Source organism: Cupressus sempervirens, chromosome 11, assembly GCF_028749045.1.
Source record: "Cupressus sempervirens isolate cs-2001-9-10 chromosome 11, ASM2874904v1, whole genome shotgun sequence".
NCBI lineage: Eukaryota > Viridiplantae > Streptophyta > Pinopsida > Cupressales > Cupressaceae > Cupressus > Cupressus sempervirens.
The window spans coordinates 493699975-493717136 of record NC_143128.1 but is presented as its reverse complement, the minus strand read 5'-3'; the positions used below and the strand labels follow the sequence as shown (position 1 = coordinate 493717136).

The window sequence follows — 17162 nt, the reverse complement described above, 5'->3', positions numbered from 1 at the left end:
AACTCTTTTCAAAGTGCACAAAATTCATGGAAAAAAAAACCCATGCTGTTGGATAAATATTTTGCAAGAGTCTTTATAACCTCTTGCAAAGTGAGGTATTCACATATAATATACTTGAGATGAAATCTTTGTTCTCAACAATGGTGGGAGGTGCTCTTCTTATTGCTGTTCTACTCAATAAGTACTTAACTAGAAATTAAAGTTGGGTGGTGTTGCAAGGATTTCACGACTTCACCCCATTGAAAATAGGGATGCCCCTCTTTTTTAGCAGGTAGGAGTAGTTGCCTTAGGTGGTTTTAGTTGGCAGTATTTTCAAGTCTTCAAGTCCAGGGTGAGTTTCAACGATTTTCGCTCGTTGGAAGTAAATTTTGTCCGGGTTTGTGCAAGTATTGTGGTGCCATTTAGAGGAATTTTTTATCCTAATCCCAGGTGGAGAGTGGAATTTTTGTCGGAGTGAGAGGGGCTTGCATGTTTGAGAGATGGAGCGAATTTTGTAAGCGAGCCATGCCCTAGGGAAATTTCACATCTCAGGAATTTCCCTTTTGGGGAAATTTCACATCTCTTAGGAATTTCCCTCTTGGGAAAATTTCACCTCTCAGGAATTTCCCTACTCAGAAAATTTTACGTCTCTTGAGAATTTACCTCATGGGGAAATTTCATGCCTCTCAAGAATTTCCTTCTTGGAGAAATTTTACGTCTCAAGAATTTCCCTACATTGAGTCTCTCAAGTTTTACCATCATCTAAGGCAATTGAAGATCGATTTATAGCATGAGGAAAACACCATGAAGAAGAATAAAACAAGGCATGTTGAAAAGATTTTTTTTCTAGAGCCCCTTGTTCGGGGGAAAATTTACACAACTTTGGGAATTTCTGTCCAGGGGAAATTTCACACTTCTCAGGATTTTCCATCCAGGGTAAATTTCACATCTCTCGGGAATTTCCCCCAACCAACTCTCATCTTTCACAAAGCGCTAAAACTGCCAAGTGGGAAATATTTTGCCTCCTACAAGTGAAAATTCCACATTTTTGGTGTTAAGTTGACCCAACTCCAAGGGCAGTGATTTTAATTTTGCATTTAAGTTCAAAATTCTGTGTGAGCAGGTTGGGTTGGCCCTCTATTTGGGGGGTAATTTTGCTTGCAAGCTTGGAAATGTATAGGTCAGATCGACTGTGTTGGGTTGTTTTGTTGCCTATAAAAGGAGGCAAAATTTTGGCCTTTTGGTATCAAATCAAACCAATTTACCTCTTCCATTTTGCAGCGACTTTCTCTTATTTTTGGCAGTGAACTTGCCTGATTTAGCAGTGAGTTTCTCCCTGATTTATGCAGCGTTGTCAGGCCTGATTTGGCAGTGATTTTCCCAAGAGGGAGCAGTACTTTCCTTCTGCTTGTAGTAGGGAGCGTCTGAGACTTTGAGAGGGTAGTGTGAGCCAATCAAAGGGTGGTGTTTTTCGCTTGAAGAGCAGGCATTTCCAGATTTTAATGGGCTCAAAGGGTAAGGCTTAGGCATTGTATCCATCAGGGTGCCTAACATTCTATTTTTTAAATGAAAAATCTGAATTACTTCTGGGCTTAAAATGATTGTAGGTGATTGAAATTTCAATCCAAGAAAGGATGCTAGGACTCATATTTTCCGAATTTCAATCCAAGAAAAGATGCTAGGACTCGTATTTTCTGCTAATGCTTTAACAATGAAGATATTCCAATGTTCTAGGATTTCTAGTCTCTTTCCTAATTTTCCTTGCATACCATCTAATTTTTATCTCAAGTCTGACTTATATTTTGTTGTGTTAGGTAGAAAGATGTCTAGAGGTAAGCAGAAAGTGAGGCAAGTTCAAGCGAGGAAGGATATGAGGATATGACACCAAGGTCACTCTTCATTCCAAAGTACAAGAAGATTGGAGATACCAATTTGGCCCCCCTATATATGGTTCAAGTGAGACAACGACTAACAAAGGAATCCAACTCAAGGATGGCAAAAATGATAGTGAAAAATGGAATTGTTGATGTCGCCGCCTTCCCTCCTATGATACAATGTACTAAATTGATCTTGGAATGTGCAAAAACTATAATATTCAAATGAAGACTGTTGGGTGCGGGAAGGAAAGAAGGGTTGTGGCCGTACTATCTACAAAGACTATCACATTGGCATTCAACATACCATCTCAATGGAAGGAGGCTTACATCACCCAAGAACAAGCCAAGGAGCACCGCTTAAATCAAGTGGATGCTTGTGTAAAAAGGATGAATGAGGAATGGATGACTCAACCGTGGAATCACTACTCCAAACTATTGAAGTTAGGCAAGTTAACTATATTGGATGTCAAGCGAGATATTGGAGATCTCATTGTGATGTTAAATTGGGTGATGTGAGAACCACAGGGTGGCGTGTTCCATTCGTGGATGTACCACTTCATAGACAAGTTTTATTAGGAGAGGCAAGGTTCGTTGGGGCAAAGATTATCAGCAACAACATTGATCATCAGTTGAGAGCATTGAAAGATGCTGAGAATGTGAAGAATACTAGGGCGTTCTACATGACATCCTACTTGGTGTACACGATAGCTCAACTATTCAAGTTGCTTGGGTTGAAGTCTCTCGGAGCATGTGGGTCTGAGATGAGGGAGCATTTGATACACTCATGTTATCCACAACTACACCTTCATGACCTTAAGGAGCTCAAGGTCTTCAATGTTGTATTTGCTATGAAAATTGTGAGGCAGTTACAAGGGGCTCTAGAGATGAGACTTTTAGAAGAAGAAAATAAATTGATCAAGCAATATGGGTTGTGGTATATCCAAAATGACAAGTTCACATGCATTCGTGGTATATCCAAAATGTTAATTTCACATATATTCGCATGTGCAAAAGCACGGTGTGCCTGGGGAAATCACCAAGGTACCCAACAAATCAAATAAATATAATGGAGGTGGCGAGGTGCCTTCTCTCCTATGAGAAGATTCAAAAGGATAGGCATAGGCCAGGCATTAAGTTTTTGTTCAACCTTGGTGGCAAAACATTTTTTTTCCTTAGTAGTGGCAAAATCAACATATGTAGAATTGGAAAACTATGGGCTAGGATTCTATCATGCAAGGAAGACATTTGACCCTGCATGGATGATCAAGAAGGCATATAGGAATCAGTACTCCTACATCCCGCACTTGTAAGATTATTGGACCAATGCAAATGATGGCTTTGAAGTGATGATGAGGGAATTCTAAAGTCTAACGGTGGATGATATCAAGAAGTATAAGTGGAAGGGAACTCAAGTCCCTGATCAGTAGGTGGATGATGCCAAGGTGATCAGAGAGGACTTTGACACCACCGCGAACCATAGGCTGGAGCGAATTGGCTGGGAAAGCGAAATGGAAGTTAGCCTAGATGTCTTAATGATCCCAGTTTCCCTTAGCACTCAAGCATGGTTGGATCAAAAGAGCTGGAATTGGTAAGGAGGAAAGTACATGTGACTTACCATAAAATGAATGAAGTTGCAGAAAATGAAGAGGAAGAGTCATCCGAGCAGTCACAATCGTCAAATAATCAACAAGAAGAGGAAGAACACTACAAAGGCTTTACTCAATGAAAATTTGAGGGAGAAGGAGGTTAGAATCAATAAGTCACCAGTTAAGAGGCAGAAATGGGCAACTCCCCTATCCAAAGAAAGCATTATTTCGAAGAGGGTAAAGGCCACATAACCCAAAGATTATGTGGTAGACCAGGAGATCTCTTCACAATCAAAGGGTAGTACAAGCGGGAATTCTTCAGGATATTCTCCATTGAGTGTTTCTCAGGCAGGGTTGCCCTCTTCACCAAATGGCAACAATGATAAGATGATTGATATTGAGAACTCCTCTTTGTAAGGACAAATCCCGCCCACAGATGAAGACCATAATGTGGATGTTGCAGTACTTCCACTTCAGAAATAGAAAAGGACAAAACCTAGTTTGGGGTTGGGAGAGTGTATTGCACCTGATTGGTTATGGGCTACATTGAAAGGTGAATAGAATATTGTGGAGGTAGGACCAATTGATAATATTGAAGATCTTGTAGATCGGGAAGAGGAAGAGACTTACCTAGCTGGGAGGCTGGCTAAGTTGATCTGGGATGACTCCATGAATTGCAAAGTTCAAGTTGCCATCTTTGAGGTGATCAAGACAAAATATGATATCCAAATTTTAGGACTATGAGGTAGTGGAGCATGAGTTGGGAACCACTATGAGAGATATAGAGTATGATGAGGCTAAAGGAGGTCTTGATGCCATGAAGAGAAGAGTGGAAAGCAAAACTACATAAAAGAACAAGTACAAAGCAAAGTGTTACTGCGTACTAGCATTCTATAGAAACACATGCAAGCATATTCAACAGGTAGATCACAACATCCCACCACCACTGACATTTGAGAGAGGAGATATAGAAGGAATGGAAAATGTTATGACCTCATTGAAGGAGACTTGAGCCTCAATGGAAGGAACAATACAGGAAGTATCGACATTCCTCGCCGGTCATGTAAAAGTTCCAAACACTTCTATCACTTAGAGACAAATCCCGTGCACATGCGGACCTTTGGGAGGAATTTCGATCTATCAAGGAAAGAACCATATCCCAATTATCTACCGTGATGAAGGTTCCCTAGTAGTTTTTGGTAAAAGGGAAGGTAATCAAAGCAGGGGGAAAATGTGATATAGAGTTATGGTACTTTTCTTTAGTTCATAGATAGGATCTCTTGGAGGGGATAAAGGATGATGGTTCCTAACTTGGTCTCTTTCTGCATGATGCAATTAAGGAGGTTTTGGTAGCCACATAGCTTGCCTTCAACTTCAATGAGAAGAGCAAAAAGAATATGAACTTGGAAGTTTTGAGGAAAAGATTGGAGACTTACATCGTGGAGCAAGGTGGCATCATCAAGCAAGAGTGTTTGAGCGAGCTTTCATCCCTCAGGGCTCTCATGACTTTAGTTAGAGACAGTGGAACCAGATGGAAGAAGACGGTCATGTAATGCCCCCACTTCTAGCTTAAGGAATGAATAATGGAAACTGCAACAGGTCATTAGTCTATGATAGGAGAATATATTTTAAGATTCTAAGACATGTTAGACATGATGAATTAATTAAATATCAATTTAAGTACTACCCCTTGCTAATCCCTCCTAATCCTTATAAAGGACTCTTCTCAAATTTACCTAACCCTCTAATGAGAAATAATCCTCAATTAGGTAATCATCATATAAAGAGCATCTCCCTAAGGCCTTTTGGATCTCTATTAATGAGCATACTCATAACGTCCCTTACTTGGTAGAGATCCCACCTCTAACCAAGCCATTAGGCTCTCACATATGCATATGATTAACCACTACAATATATTTTGTCTCTAAGAGATTCTTTATAAATCTCTCTCTGGGTTCCTCTTTTAAATCTTGACATTCAACAAGAATGCCCTCTGATCCATGAGTTCTCTTTTAGAGAAACTCGACATTCCAATGAATGCCCTCTACCAAGTTTTTACTCGGTTTCTAATTTTAGGATCTCAGTAGTCAAATATATCCTTATCCAATGATAACAACTCTTAGTATCATTCTTAAGCTATTAATGACAAATACTCAAAAAGTTGATTTTACCTTCGATGTCTTTCTTATTCTGAAAGGAAAGACTATAAACATATATCTCTCTCTTATCGTCTACCAAACTGCAACTCTTAGTCACCATATAAATATATATATCTCCAAGTCAAACTTGTATTGCTGAAATTTCCTTATTGCCAACGCCTTATAAGCTTTATTGAATTTCTATCCTATGTTCCATTGGTGATCCTGTGACCCTTCTTGTCTATTCTAGTTTGTCTTCTAATGTGAATGAGATGATGTTATGTAGTAATGAGGCTTTTGCATCAGTATTTCCCTAACTATGCTCGCTCTTATTGTGTGTAATGATTGGAATTTGTTTTTATCGTCAGTTCCAGAATCTCCGATGCCTTTATTGATTCCCAACTCGAACTACCAATATTTAGTGTTGCTTGTTCAATCTGTCTTTTTTGTTGCGCTCTTTTGTCTCTAACTTTCTTTAATAGAATTGTTGATATCTTTTCTCAATTTTTCGTTTGCTTCTATTTATGATTTCAGTTTGTTGCTTTTGTCTGTACTTGATGAGATATTCCTTCTTATTTAATTATCTTCTCCTATTCTATGACTGGGAGTTTGTCTGTTTGTGGATCATATTTCTTGTACTATTGTCTAAGATAATTGTATTGTTTCTGTCTAATGCTTCGATGGTATCCCTTTCCTACCTCATTGTTTAATTCTTATATGAGTGACAGTGTTCAAGAGGCTATTGGGTAAGATTGTGATGCCTGATAGCTGCTTGGGTTATGCGACTCATAGAATTAGTATTTGTAAATATTGTGATTTAATATATTATTTAATTACAAAGTATGCTTACTTAATATTTTTATTGTTTGTGAACATTTTTAATACTTTATTAATAGTTTCTATATTATTTAATTATAAGGTATGTTTATTATTCATTAAATATAAGATTTCATAATACAAATATATGTATATTAAACTAGTTATAAGAATAAAACAGATGAAAATTTAAAAGAAGATTTTATTCATTTATTTATTATCCATTTAGGAGATTACAAATATTATTGAGGACTTATTTCGGGGTTATCATAGATCGCCACAGCTAGGTCCGAGATGAATCTGGTAGATTGGAAGATTCAGAACACAACCATGCCTCCAATGAATGAGCTCAACAACATGGCATCTAGATACATTGAAGTGGCAAGGAAAGAAAGGGACAAAGGAAATATCATTTTGGATAATGATTTGATGTAAACCCATGTGGCATCTATCTTCTCATTGGTTAGTTGTCTAGGTATCTGATTTTGATTGGTCCTACACTTGTGGCATCTTTTTATTGGTTGCTACTCCCATGGATTTTTCCTATTGGTCTATTTTGGGATACTCAAATCTCATTGGTTGATGGGGTGCAACTCTGATTAGGGTTTGTAAGATTTAATCTAGACCATATTTTAGTTTAGTCTTGGCCATTCATTGTACTTGAGCTCCCTATATAAGGACTTCTCCTCTCATTTGTAAAGGAGATGTTGGAGAACTGTTGCAAGAATAATGCGAATTTTTTTGTACTTGTCATTCTTGTGTTTTGCATGGTGATAGTGGTGACCAAATTTGTGTTATTGCATGGTTATCTTCATCCTCATTTAAAGACGATTTTCATTTCAAGGTTGCTTTTCTGTTTTTCAAGTGTTCAGATAAAGTATATAAAGTAGTATTTGCTTCAAGTAATTTTGTTTAATTGAATGAAAGTAGTTGTGGATGTTTCCTTGTATAACTCAAACAAATCTGGGCCACTAGCATTCTTATGGATTGTAAGAGCCCCTTGTGTGGTAAGTTGATGAACATCAGTGCTTAACTTCAATTGGTATTGAGCCTTTAATTCGTGTCCATTGGGTGGGATTAAAGAGGAAGTGTTAATATGAAAATCATTTGAGCACACCTTAGAAGCTTGCACTAGGGGAGTCGAGTTGCTGATTAACCTCCACCTAGTAGAGTCCAAGTAGTCTACAAGTCCTTGCATTTGATCTTAGGAATAGAGGTAGTAGTTAGGAATAAGCAAGTTAAGAAGGCGGGTGTTGAAAGCTATTAAGATTATAGCTACAGTCAGATTGATTTGATCGTAAGATACAATGTTGATATATATATATATATATACAGTCAGATTGATTTGATCGTAAGATACAATGTTGATATATATATATATATATATATCAACATTGTATCTTACGATCAAATCAATCTGACTGTAGCTATAATCTTAATAGCTTTCAACACCCGCCTTCTTAACTTGCTTATTCCTAACTACTACCTCTATTCCTAAGATCAAATATATATATATATATATATATCATATATATATATATATATATCATATATATAATATTATAATTATACTATATATATAATATATAATACATATGTTATATTGGGATTTATATTAACTAATAATGATTAACTGTAGAGACATGTCTCCTACTCTTATATTTATAAGAGATTGAGATCTGCATTTGGAACATATCTATAACAATGGCAATATAATTACATTTGCAGAAACCGATCCATGTTACTAAACATGGTATCAAAGCCAACAACAAATGTAAGAAATCCCTACCTAATATACAAGTGTTTCTTAACTATCAAATGGAGATAATGAACATGAAAGCCAGAAATCCATCAGCAAGATTGTAGACTATTGAAGAGATCAGCGCATAAGCCTAGAACCCAAGGTATGGACATATGAATAAAGGGAAACCCAAGGAAAAGCCTAGCAGAGATGCTAGCAGTAGGACAACTGATGATCTCAAGAGTTTCTAATGCAAGACACGTAAGGATTCAAATCTGCAACCGAAAGGACTAGGTTAGTAGACATAAAGCATACATTTTATAAAACAAGAATACTCTTTGTGGAGTTGGAACCGAGCAAATTCTCATGGATTTTTTGTGCTGTGAGTGTGGTTCGCTTATTGGAAGTCTTGGATCTTATAATTAAATTTCTCAATGACCTGTGTTCACTAAGAAACTTCATTATCCAGAATGAGGATTACTGCCACTGGGTTAACTACAATGGCTTTCTAATCATGTGTTGCGTAGTAGGCAATAACAATGATCAAAAGAAGATTCATGATAGTGACAAAATTAATCTTTTACTAACAATGAATAATGAATTGGGATTAGAGAAGCATGGAAAAGAGACAGTGTATTGATGAGGCCTTGAAGCGTTGGGCAAATGAGGATATCGCTATATGTATCGTCATCGTTACCAAAAATTATGCTTCGTCAGTGTGGTATTTGTAGGAGCTCACACACGTGGCATTCCAAATCACCAATCAAATTGGATTATGTTTGCAATTAATGTTACCTTCTTTTGGGTGATCTTTTGCAACAACGAGGCCATGAATGAGCAGAGGATAGGTGTGGATAGTGTTGTAGAAGCACAAATCTAGGACATTGTAGTGAGTGAGGATGCTGGCATGCTCACTGAACTGAAGTTTAGAATGTATAACATGAGAGAAAACAACAATAACAAAAAGGGTTATAAGGAGATTCAGATGGAAAAAATATGGGATCATTGACATAAAAAGAAGTATAGAGGGAGGTGAAGGAATATTAAAACACATCAGCATTCAAGGAAATCGATCTAGATCCACCAGGCTTGATGAAACATAAAGGTCATAGAATGTTGGTATTTTACTTCCCAACGACCAATAGAATTACTGACATCCAAGTCTGCAATTGAAATGGCCATGTTGAGAGGGAGGGTGTGAGAATTATTGGTTTGCAACAGAATGGATGAAAAATAGAAGAGACAACATAACACTAGTGTGATTTTGTGTCATTGTTCAAACTACAGCGGTTCATGCGATTTTCAAAACTTTTGAGAATCTGGAAGATGTAGTGGAAGTTTTGAAGTGATATTTTTGTAAATGTGGATAAAGACCTTAGGGAGGTAGATGCATCGAGGACAGACCCAATAAAGATAAAAATAAAGTAAGAGTTATGGGTAATATTCATTTTATATTCCTTCGTATGTTTAATATGACTCTTTATAATTGAGGTTATATAAAATATTGTAATTGAGAATTTATGATGGTAACATATTATATATATGTATAGCTTGTATATATATGTGTGTCTGTGTGTATACACACATACATATATGTCTAGAACATTATGATTTTTTAAATTGATAAGTTATATAAATAATGTTTATTAAAGATATAATTTATTTATAAAAAGAGGCATGATTTTTGAAAAGTCATCACCATCATATGAAAAGTTAGAATATAAAAGTATGTGAAGTACATGGTGAATATCAAGTGTTGATATTTTGGAGACCATTACTCAGAGTTTTGGTGAATATCATATGTTGATATTCTGAAGGCCAATACTCTTGATATCATATGTGATATCAAAATGGTGGATATCTTCCTATCGAAGATATCTTAAAATTTTTCCATACCTATCAATGGTGTGATTGGGCATGACCATGTAGGGTCATGCCCCTTCATGGCCATGTTTGGTATCCTGCATAACAATGTACTTTGTTCCTTGTGTGGTAAGATTCAATCTCTGACCTCCTAGTGTGGTGAGATTTGATCTCTGATCTTGAATCTTAATCAGGAGAAAGTAAACACTATTAGTATTCCTATGGAGACTATTGGCATCCTATAGACACAGACTAAATTAGTATTAAGGAAGAAAACATTGGTAGGAATTGTGACTGAGTAAAGTCTTTACTAGAGGTCATTGATCAAATGCATTTGGTAAAGAGAATGCATATGATTCAACAAAGGAGAATCCATCAAGAGGAGCAAGCCACGGGATGGCTGATGAATATTCCAACATATCAAGAAATCAGTTTTCAGATATATGTATACTACTAAGAACTGTCATTCTGAACTAGGTGGTATTTTTGCTTCTACAATTGTTACACACCTAAGAGATCTCAATTCTTCTGCATGACTATCAAATTTTGATTACATCTTGGAATCTACCAATTCCTCTACATGGCCCTAGGAAATATTTTTCTTAAAGAAAACATGGAACAAATATAAAGCTTTCAGAAGTGACTAAATCTAAATATAGTCCCATGAAATAATGCAACAATTCAAAGATGGAATGAGGAGGATACAAAATTGAGCATTGTTTGTCTACTCTAGCCAACTTTGGAATGAATTCTAAAAGTAATGGAATAAGTGGGAATTTTACATTGTAGGGGGAAATAATACCCAATGTTCCATTCCCACTCAAACCATCTTTAGAAGGGAGATGTAAGAGAAGGAACATCATAAGAGTTTCAAATCATCTCTTGGACAACTAGTATTAATGTTGGTGATGTACAGATAAGTATTTACTATTCTTAAGTATTACATTTATCTATCCATTATAGTCTTTCTGTCATTTGCAGTTTCATGTGTTATATGAGTTATTTTTCCTTGATTTTTTCCTTTGTATATGAAGTTGATCTTGTAGGAAAAGAAGAATGACACATTAGGCGGCTTATGATAGTAGCTTAAAAGAAGTTGTGATCAGGCTGGATAAAGTGAGGCTCTTGAAGCAAATACCCTTGATGATTGAGATTATGAGTACCCTTCTACATTAAGAGGGAGTATGACACTTCTTCGAAGGCAATGTAGGAGCTTAGAAGATTGATACTTAGAGGGAGTCAAGCAATACATGTGTGTGACTGCATGATTTTGATGGGCCTACTCTTGAGTGCACCATGAGGAAGTATTGACTTATCATTAGAAAATCAAAAGATTGATATTAGATTCAGAGTGAGTTCGACAGACATCCTCGGGTGAAGAGAGCTTCTGAGGAAGTAACTAGAGGACCTGACTTCCTAGGATCAATGTAGGATCAATGTTCAGAGGGAGAATTTTGAGGTGCAATTCTTTGTAAAAGATATCTTCTCTATGAGGAGAAGTTCTAAGTAAAATTTATTGTTATGTATTCTTCTCTATGAGATATAATTGAGGTGAAAGCATTTGTACCACCCTTTGACTTGGTTCATGGTGGTTACTATTTCACATATGATATGTAATGAAAGGTGACGATCTTTCATTGGCATATATAAAAAGAAGGTAACCTTTGTAATGTGATGATCTTATAAATGGTAGACCTATTATCATGACAAGCTTAAAGTTGTCCTAGAGTGCTAGAAGTCATGATAACGAATGTATCAACCAAAAGGTAACTATTGTAAAGTGACGACTTTATCAATAGTTGATCTATCTCCTAACACCAAAATGTGTTGGAGCAAAGGTTATCATGGTTCTTTAGGCCAAATTTTGCTAGACACCTTGATAACCAACATATCATGGTTCTTTGGGCCAGATTTTGCCGGACACCTTGATAATCAACTCATCATGGTTCTTCGGGCTGGATTTTGCCGGGCACCATGAAAATAAATGTCATGGTTCTTCAGGCCAAATCTTGCCAGACACCATAACTTAAATCTATCATAGACCACACTTAAGGTGGTGTTCAAATCTTGTATTATAATTGCTTTAATTCTCTCTTTGCTAAAAGGGAGTGTTGAGAAATTTAGCCTCATAGTGAATTGAAGCAAATTCCATATGTAATATATGTTAATATATATATGTGTGTGTTGATGGATTTATGTCGATATTCGTAAATATGCCATTCCAAGAATATCACATTGAGATGATATATCTTCATATGCTTGAGAGCATATTGTGTTCCATAACGAATCCTCCCTAGCTAAGAGGGAGTGTTAAGATTATAGCTACAGTCGGATTGATTTAATCGTAAGATACAATGTTGATATATATATCATATATACAGTATTATAATTATACTACATATATAAAATATTATAAATTTTCACACCAAATGTGCACTTGGCACAAGACATCTCGCATGGAGTCATCTGTTTGGAGCCATAATAACCAGTTTGCGTGGTTCAAAGTGCTCCAAGTCAGTCAAACCATGAAGCAAGTGGGTATGGAGGTGATTCTCAAGGACAAGTCAATGCCAAGACGAAGCAAGGTGATAGAACAATAACGATTCGAAAAACACTAAAGCTTGGATTCAACTCTAGTTGTATTCTACCAAGGAAAAGATGAACCAGCTCCATTTTTACTATTAGTAAGGATAATTGGGAAACTATTGTACAACTATTTAATTGATTTGGGAGCATTAATTAATGTTATGCCTTTAGCTATTTGTAGAAGACAAGGAATTCACCCGACAAACACAAACAAGGTCACGCAGTTGAAGCAAACTGAAGTGCTAGTTGTGGGTGAGTATAGATGGATGCCATTCGACCTGATCAATGTTGGAGCTACATTTCAACGAACAATGGATTATGCCTTTGAAGACCTAAAGGATAAGTGCATCATTATTTACATGGATGATATTGCAATATTCTTAAGAGAGCATGCTGGCGACCTGAAGAAGGTATTCATAAGATGTAAGAAGTTTGTTGTGTCACTCAACTCGAAGAAGTGTATGTTTGGAATGACGGAAGGGAAGCTACTTGGACACGTCCTTTCAGAAAAGGGGATTATGATAGATACTGAAAGGGTGGCTGCCATCTTAAAACTAAGGCTCCGAACTAGTGAGAAAGAACTGAAATCTTTCTTCGGAAAGATTAACTTCGCGATGAAGTTCATTTCAGGATTTGTGGAGATAGTGAAACCAATTAATGACATGCTCAAGAAGGATTGATCTCTAGAAGCTAAGAGATCCTTTGAAGAAATCAAAGAAGCGATTGTCAAGGCACCAATTCTTGCAATTCCAGATAATGAGAAGCCTGTATACATATATTCATTTGCTTCCGACCATGCCTATGCTTTGGTGAAATCCGTGAAGAAATTTAGGAATTACATATTGAGAAGCAAGGTATACGCAATTGTGCTTGATATTGTAGTAAAGATAGTTCTAATGCATAAAAAGCTCAATGAAAGAAGAGGACAGCGGGTGGCCACCATCCAAGAATATGACATAGATATACAACTAATGAAGCTAGTCAGAGGACAAAATTTAGCACAAACAATTGCATATGAGGGCCCAGGCTTAGTGCAACAGTTTTATGAGTTGGAAGATGTGTGCCCAGATGAGTGATACAAGGATATCATTTGCTACCTATTGAATTGTAAGTGCCCTTCACATTTAAATTCGGTGTAGTAGGAGGCGTTAAAATTGAAGAGAAAAAGATACATGCTACAAGGCTCAGTGTTGTACAAGTGAACATGACATGGAGTTAGTTTGGAAACAATGCATAAGATCTTGACAACTGGGTATTATTGGCCAACTCTGTTCAAGGACACACACAAGCATTGTGAAAGATTGCCATGTTTGTGAAACTATTGCTACTCGAGAGAGGAATCCTATGATGCTACTAGAACCAATGATCGAGGTGAGGCCATTCACAAATTGGGGACTCGACTTCATTGGTATGATCAATCCACCTTCCTTGGCACAACACATGTATATTTTGACTGCTACCGATTATTGTACTTAGTGGATGGAAGTTCAAGCCTGAATTTTTTTTACTATTGAAATAGTTATCCATTTCTTGGAAGAAAAGATCATTATAAGGTTTGGAAGCCCATATACTTTGGTTTGTGATAATGGTTTTGCTTTAACCTCATTAAAATTTCATAAGTGGGCTTTTGATTATGGGATTATTTTGAAATCTTCATCTAATTAGTATCCCGAGGGAAATTGTAATGTTTCCGTTATAAAATAAATTGTTTATTAAATGTTGTAACAGGCTGATTGATTTAATATATCTCAGACCTATTTTTATTTTGTTTCCATACTTTGTGTCACTATCGGCTATCTTTGTACACCCTTAGAAAGTTGTTCCCGATGGGTATTTAAGCACGGCATGGAGGTTGTCTTTAGGCATGCAATTTGGACTATTTTTCTTTGTACTATGAATTTCTGTTGGGATTCTCCGTTGTTCGCCATTTCAGAATTGAAAGATCTTTCCTATTTGGCTCTTGCGGTTTCGGTGGGATTCAACCCTCACTCTATTGTGTCTCCTGTAATGCTTTGCTCAGACCTGGCAAATTGGAGCACCGTCTTTCGACATATATTGAAGGAATTATTCTGTTCAAGTCTTTAATCTTGTATCTAATCTAGTTGTGTTTGTATGAACGAGTTTGCATTTATTGTTGTTCTGTATGGCATCCAAACATTCCCGTGCAACTCCCTCTTTGCTCGTATGGCATGAGACACCTCTACAGGATGATGCACTCTAGAATATTTTGAGTAAACATGATAAAGTTTTCATTGACATTCCTCCTAGCACACCGCCTCATCGAGGGTTTGAGCATACTATCGAGTTGGAAGCACGAGCCAAGTCGGTCATAACCACATCGTACCACCATCCGAAGAAATTCAAAGATGAGATCGATAAACAATTCAAGAACTGCTAGAGAAATGATGGATCCGACCCAGTTACAACCCTTTCGCGTCATCTGTGGTTTTGGTCAAAAAGAAGGGTGGGATGATACGCATGTGTGTGGACTACCATGCGTTGAACAAAAAAACAATAAAGAATAGATATCCCATTCCAAGGATAGATGAGTTGTTGCGTGAGTTGCATGGTGCAGTCTATTTTTTGAAAATAGATCTCCATTCTGGATACCATCAGATCCGCATGAGGGAGGAAGACAGAGAAAAGACGACCTTCTGTTGCCATTACAGACATTATGAGTTTCTGTTCATGTCATTCAGGTTGACAAACGCACCTGCTACATTCCAATCATGCATGAATCACATTTTCAACAAACAATTGCATAAGTAATTATTGGTATTTTTTGATGATCTACTTATTTATAGCAGGACATGGGAGGAGCACCTGAAGCATTTGGATGAAGTCCTAAAGATCATGGAGGAGCAATCTTTGTTCGCCAAGAAATCCAAATGTGAATTTGGCATGACAAAAATATTGTACCTGGGGCATGTTGTCATTAAATATGGAGTTCAAGTGCATCAGGAGAAGATTCAGGTTATCCTTGATTGGCCTCCCCCAAAATCACTCATAGATTTGCAAGGATTTTTTGCGCTATGCAGCTATTACTGAAGGTTTGTCAAAGGATTCTCTCAGCTTAGTGCACCTTTGATGAATCTGACAAAGAAGGGGTCTTTCCAGTGGAAGGAAAAGGCACAACTCACTTTCAATAAACTGAAAGAGGCAATGAGCACTTGTCCCATACTGACATTACCTGACTTCACTCGACCATTCATTTTGGAGCGTGACGCGTCTGGAGAAGGCATTAGCGGGGTACTGATGCAGGATAGACACCCCATAGCTTATGAGAGCAGGAAGCTTACGCAAACAGAATGCCTCTATTCTATCTATGACAAGGAGATGTTGGCCATCGTACATGCACTAGTAGGTGCCACGTTTGTTGTCCGCACGAATCACAATAGCTTGAGATACTTTTTGGAGCAACAGGATTTGAACCAGAGACAGCAAAAATGAGTAAGAAAAGTTTAGGCCTTCGATTTTGATATTGAATATGTAAAAGGAAGAAACAATGTGGTTGCAGATGCTTTGTCCAAAAAGCCCACCAATCTGCTTACTAACCTAGATTTTAGCAGATTGGAAAGCACAGTTGTTGGTAGAATATTCCAAAAACACATTTGCCTATGAGCTAATGGATGGCATCACCAAGGATGATAGGTATAGGGTAGTAGATGACATCATTTACAATAAGAGCCAGATATTCCTAGTGCCTGAATCTAAATTGAAGCAGAAAATCCTGAAGGAAATACATGACTCACCCTTGGCAGGACATCCGGGCTTCCTCAAAACGTACAGAAGTCTGCGGGAGAGGTTTTCATGGAAAGGATTAAAAAAGGATATATTGTAGTATGTAAGAGAGTGCAGTCTGCCAGCAGAACAAATCTGAACATACGCTACTTGTCGGGTTACTGCAACCGCTGCTAATTCCAGAACATAAGTGGGAAAGTATCTCGATAGATTTCATAACGGGGCTTCCCAAGGTGAATGAAAAAGATTGTATTTTCGTGGTGGTCGACAGTTTCACAAAGAGCGCACATTTCTTCGCCATCCCCTCAGAATTTTAGGCCGCACAAGTTGTCAAGCTATTTTTGGAGAAGTCTTTCGTCTGCACAAGTAACCCTGAAACATTGTTAGTGATTGGGATAGGAAATTCATCAGTATCTTTTGGACAGAACTGTTTTAGATGGAAAGGACAGAATTGTCACCAAGTACTAGTTGCCACCCACAGACAGACAGACAAACAGAGATTGTGAACAAATGGCTCGAAGGTTACCTTTGGAACTATGTTTCTGCACAACAACGGGCATGGGTCAAATGGATACATCTAGGGGAATATTGCTACAATACCACGTACCACATGTCCATCGGAATGGCACCCTTCAAAGCTCTGTACGAGTATGAACCCCTTTCTTTCAACGACACGGTTCTGGGTGACAGTCGTGCACTAGGGGTGAGGGACTGGCTTCAAGAGGGATAAGACATACTGAGATACTTGAAGGAAAACTTACAACAAACACAAAATCAATAGAAGATGTACGACGATAGACACAGACTAGAGAGGAGTTTCGAAGTAGGAGACTTG

General features: G+C 37.3%; 1 protein-coding gene across 15 annotated transcripts in view; it reads left to right on the top strand.

The window, feature by feature from the left end:
• The window catches only part of LOC149530521 (uncharacterized), a 212037-nt gene that overhangs the window by 63662 nt on the left and 131213 nt on the right, over window positions 1-17162 (top strand). The gene's annotated exons all lie outside the window — the stretch shown is intronic.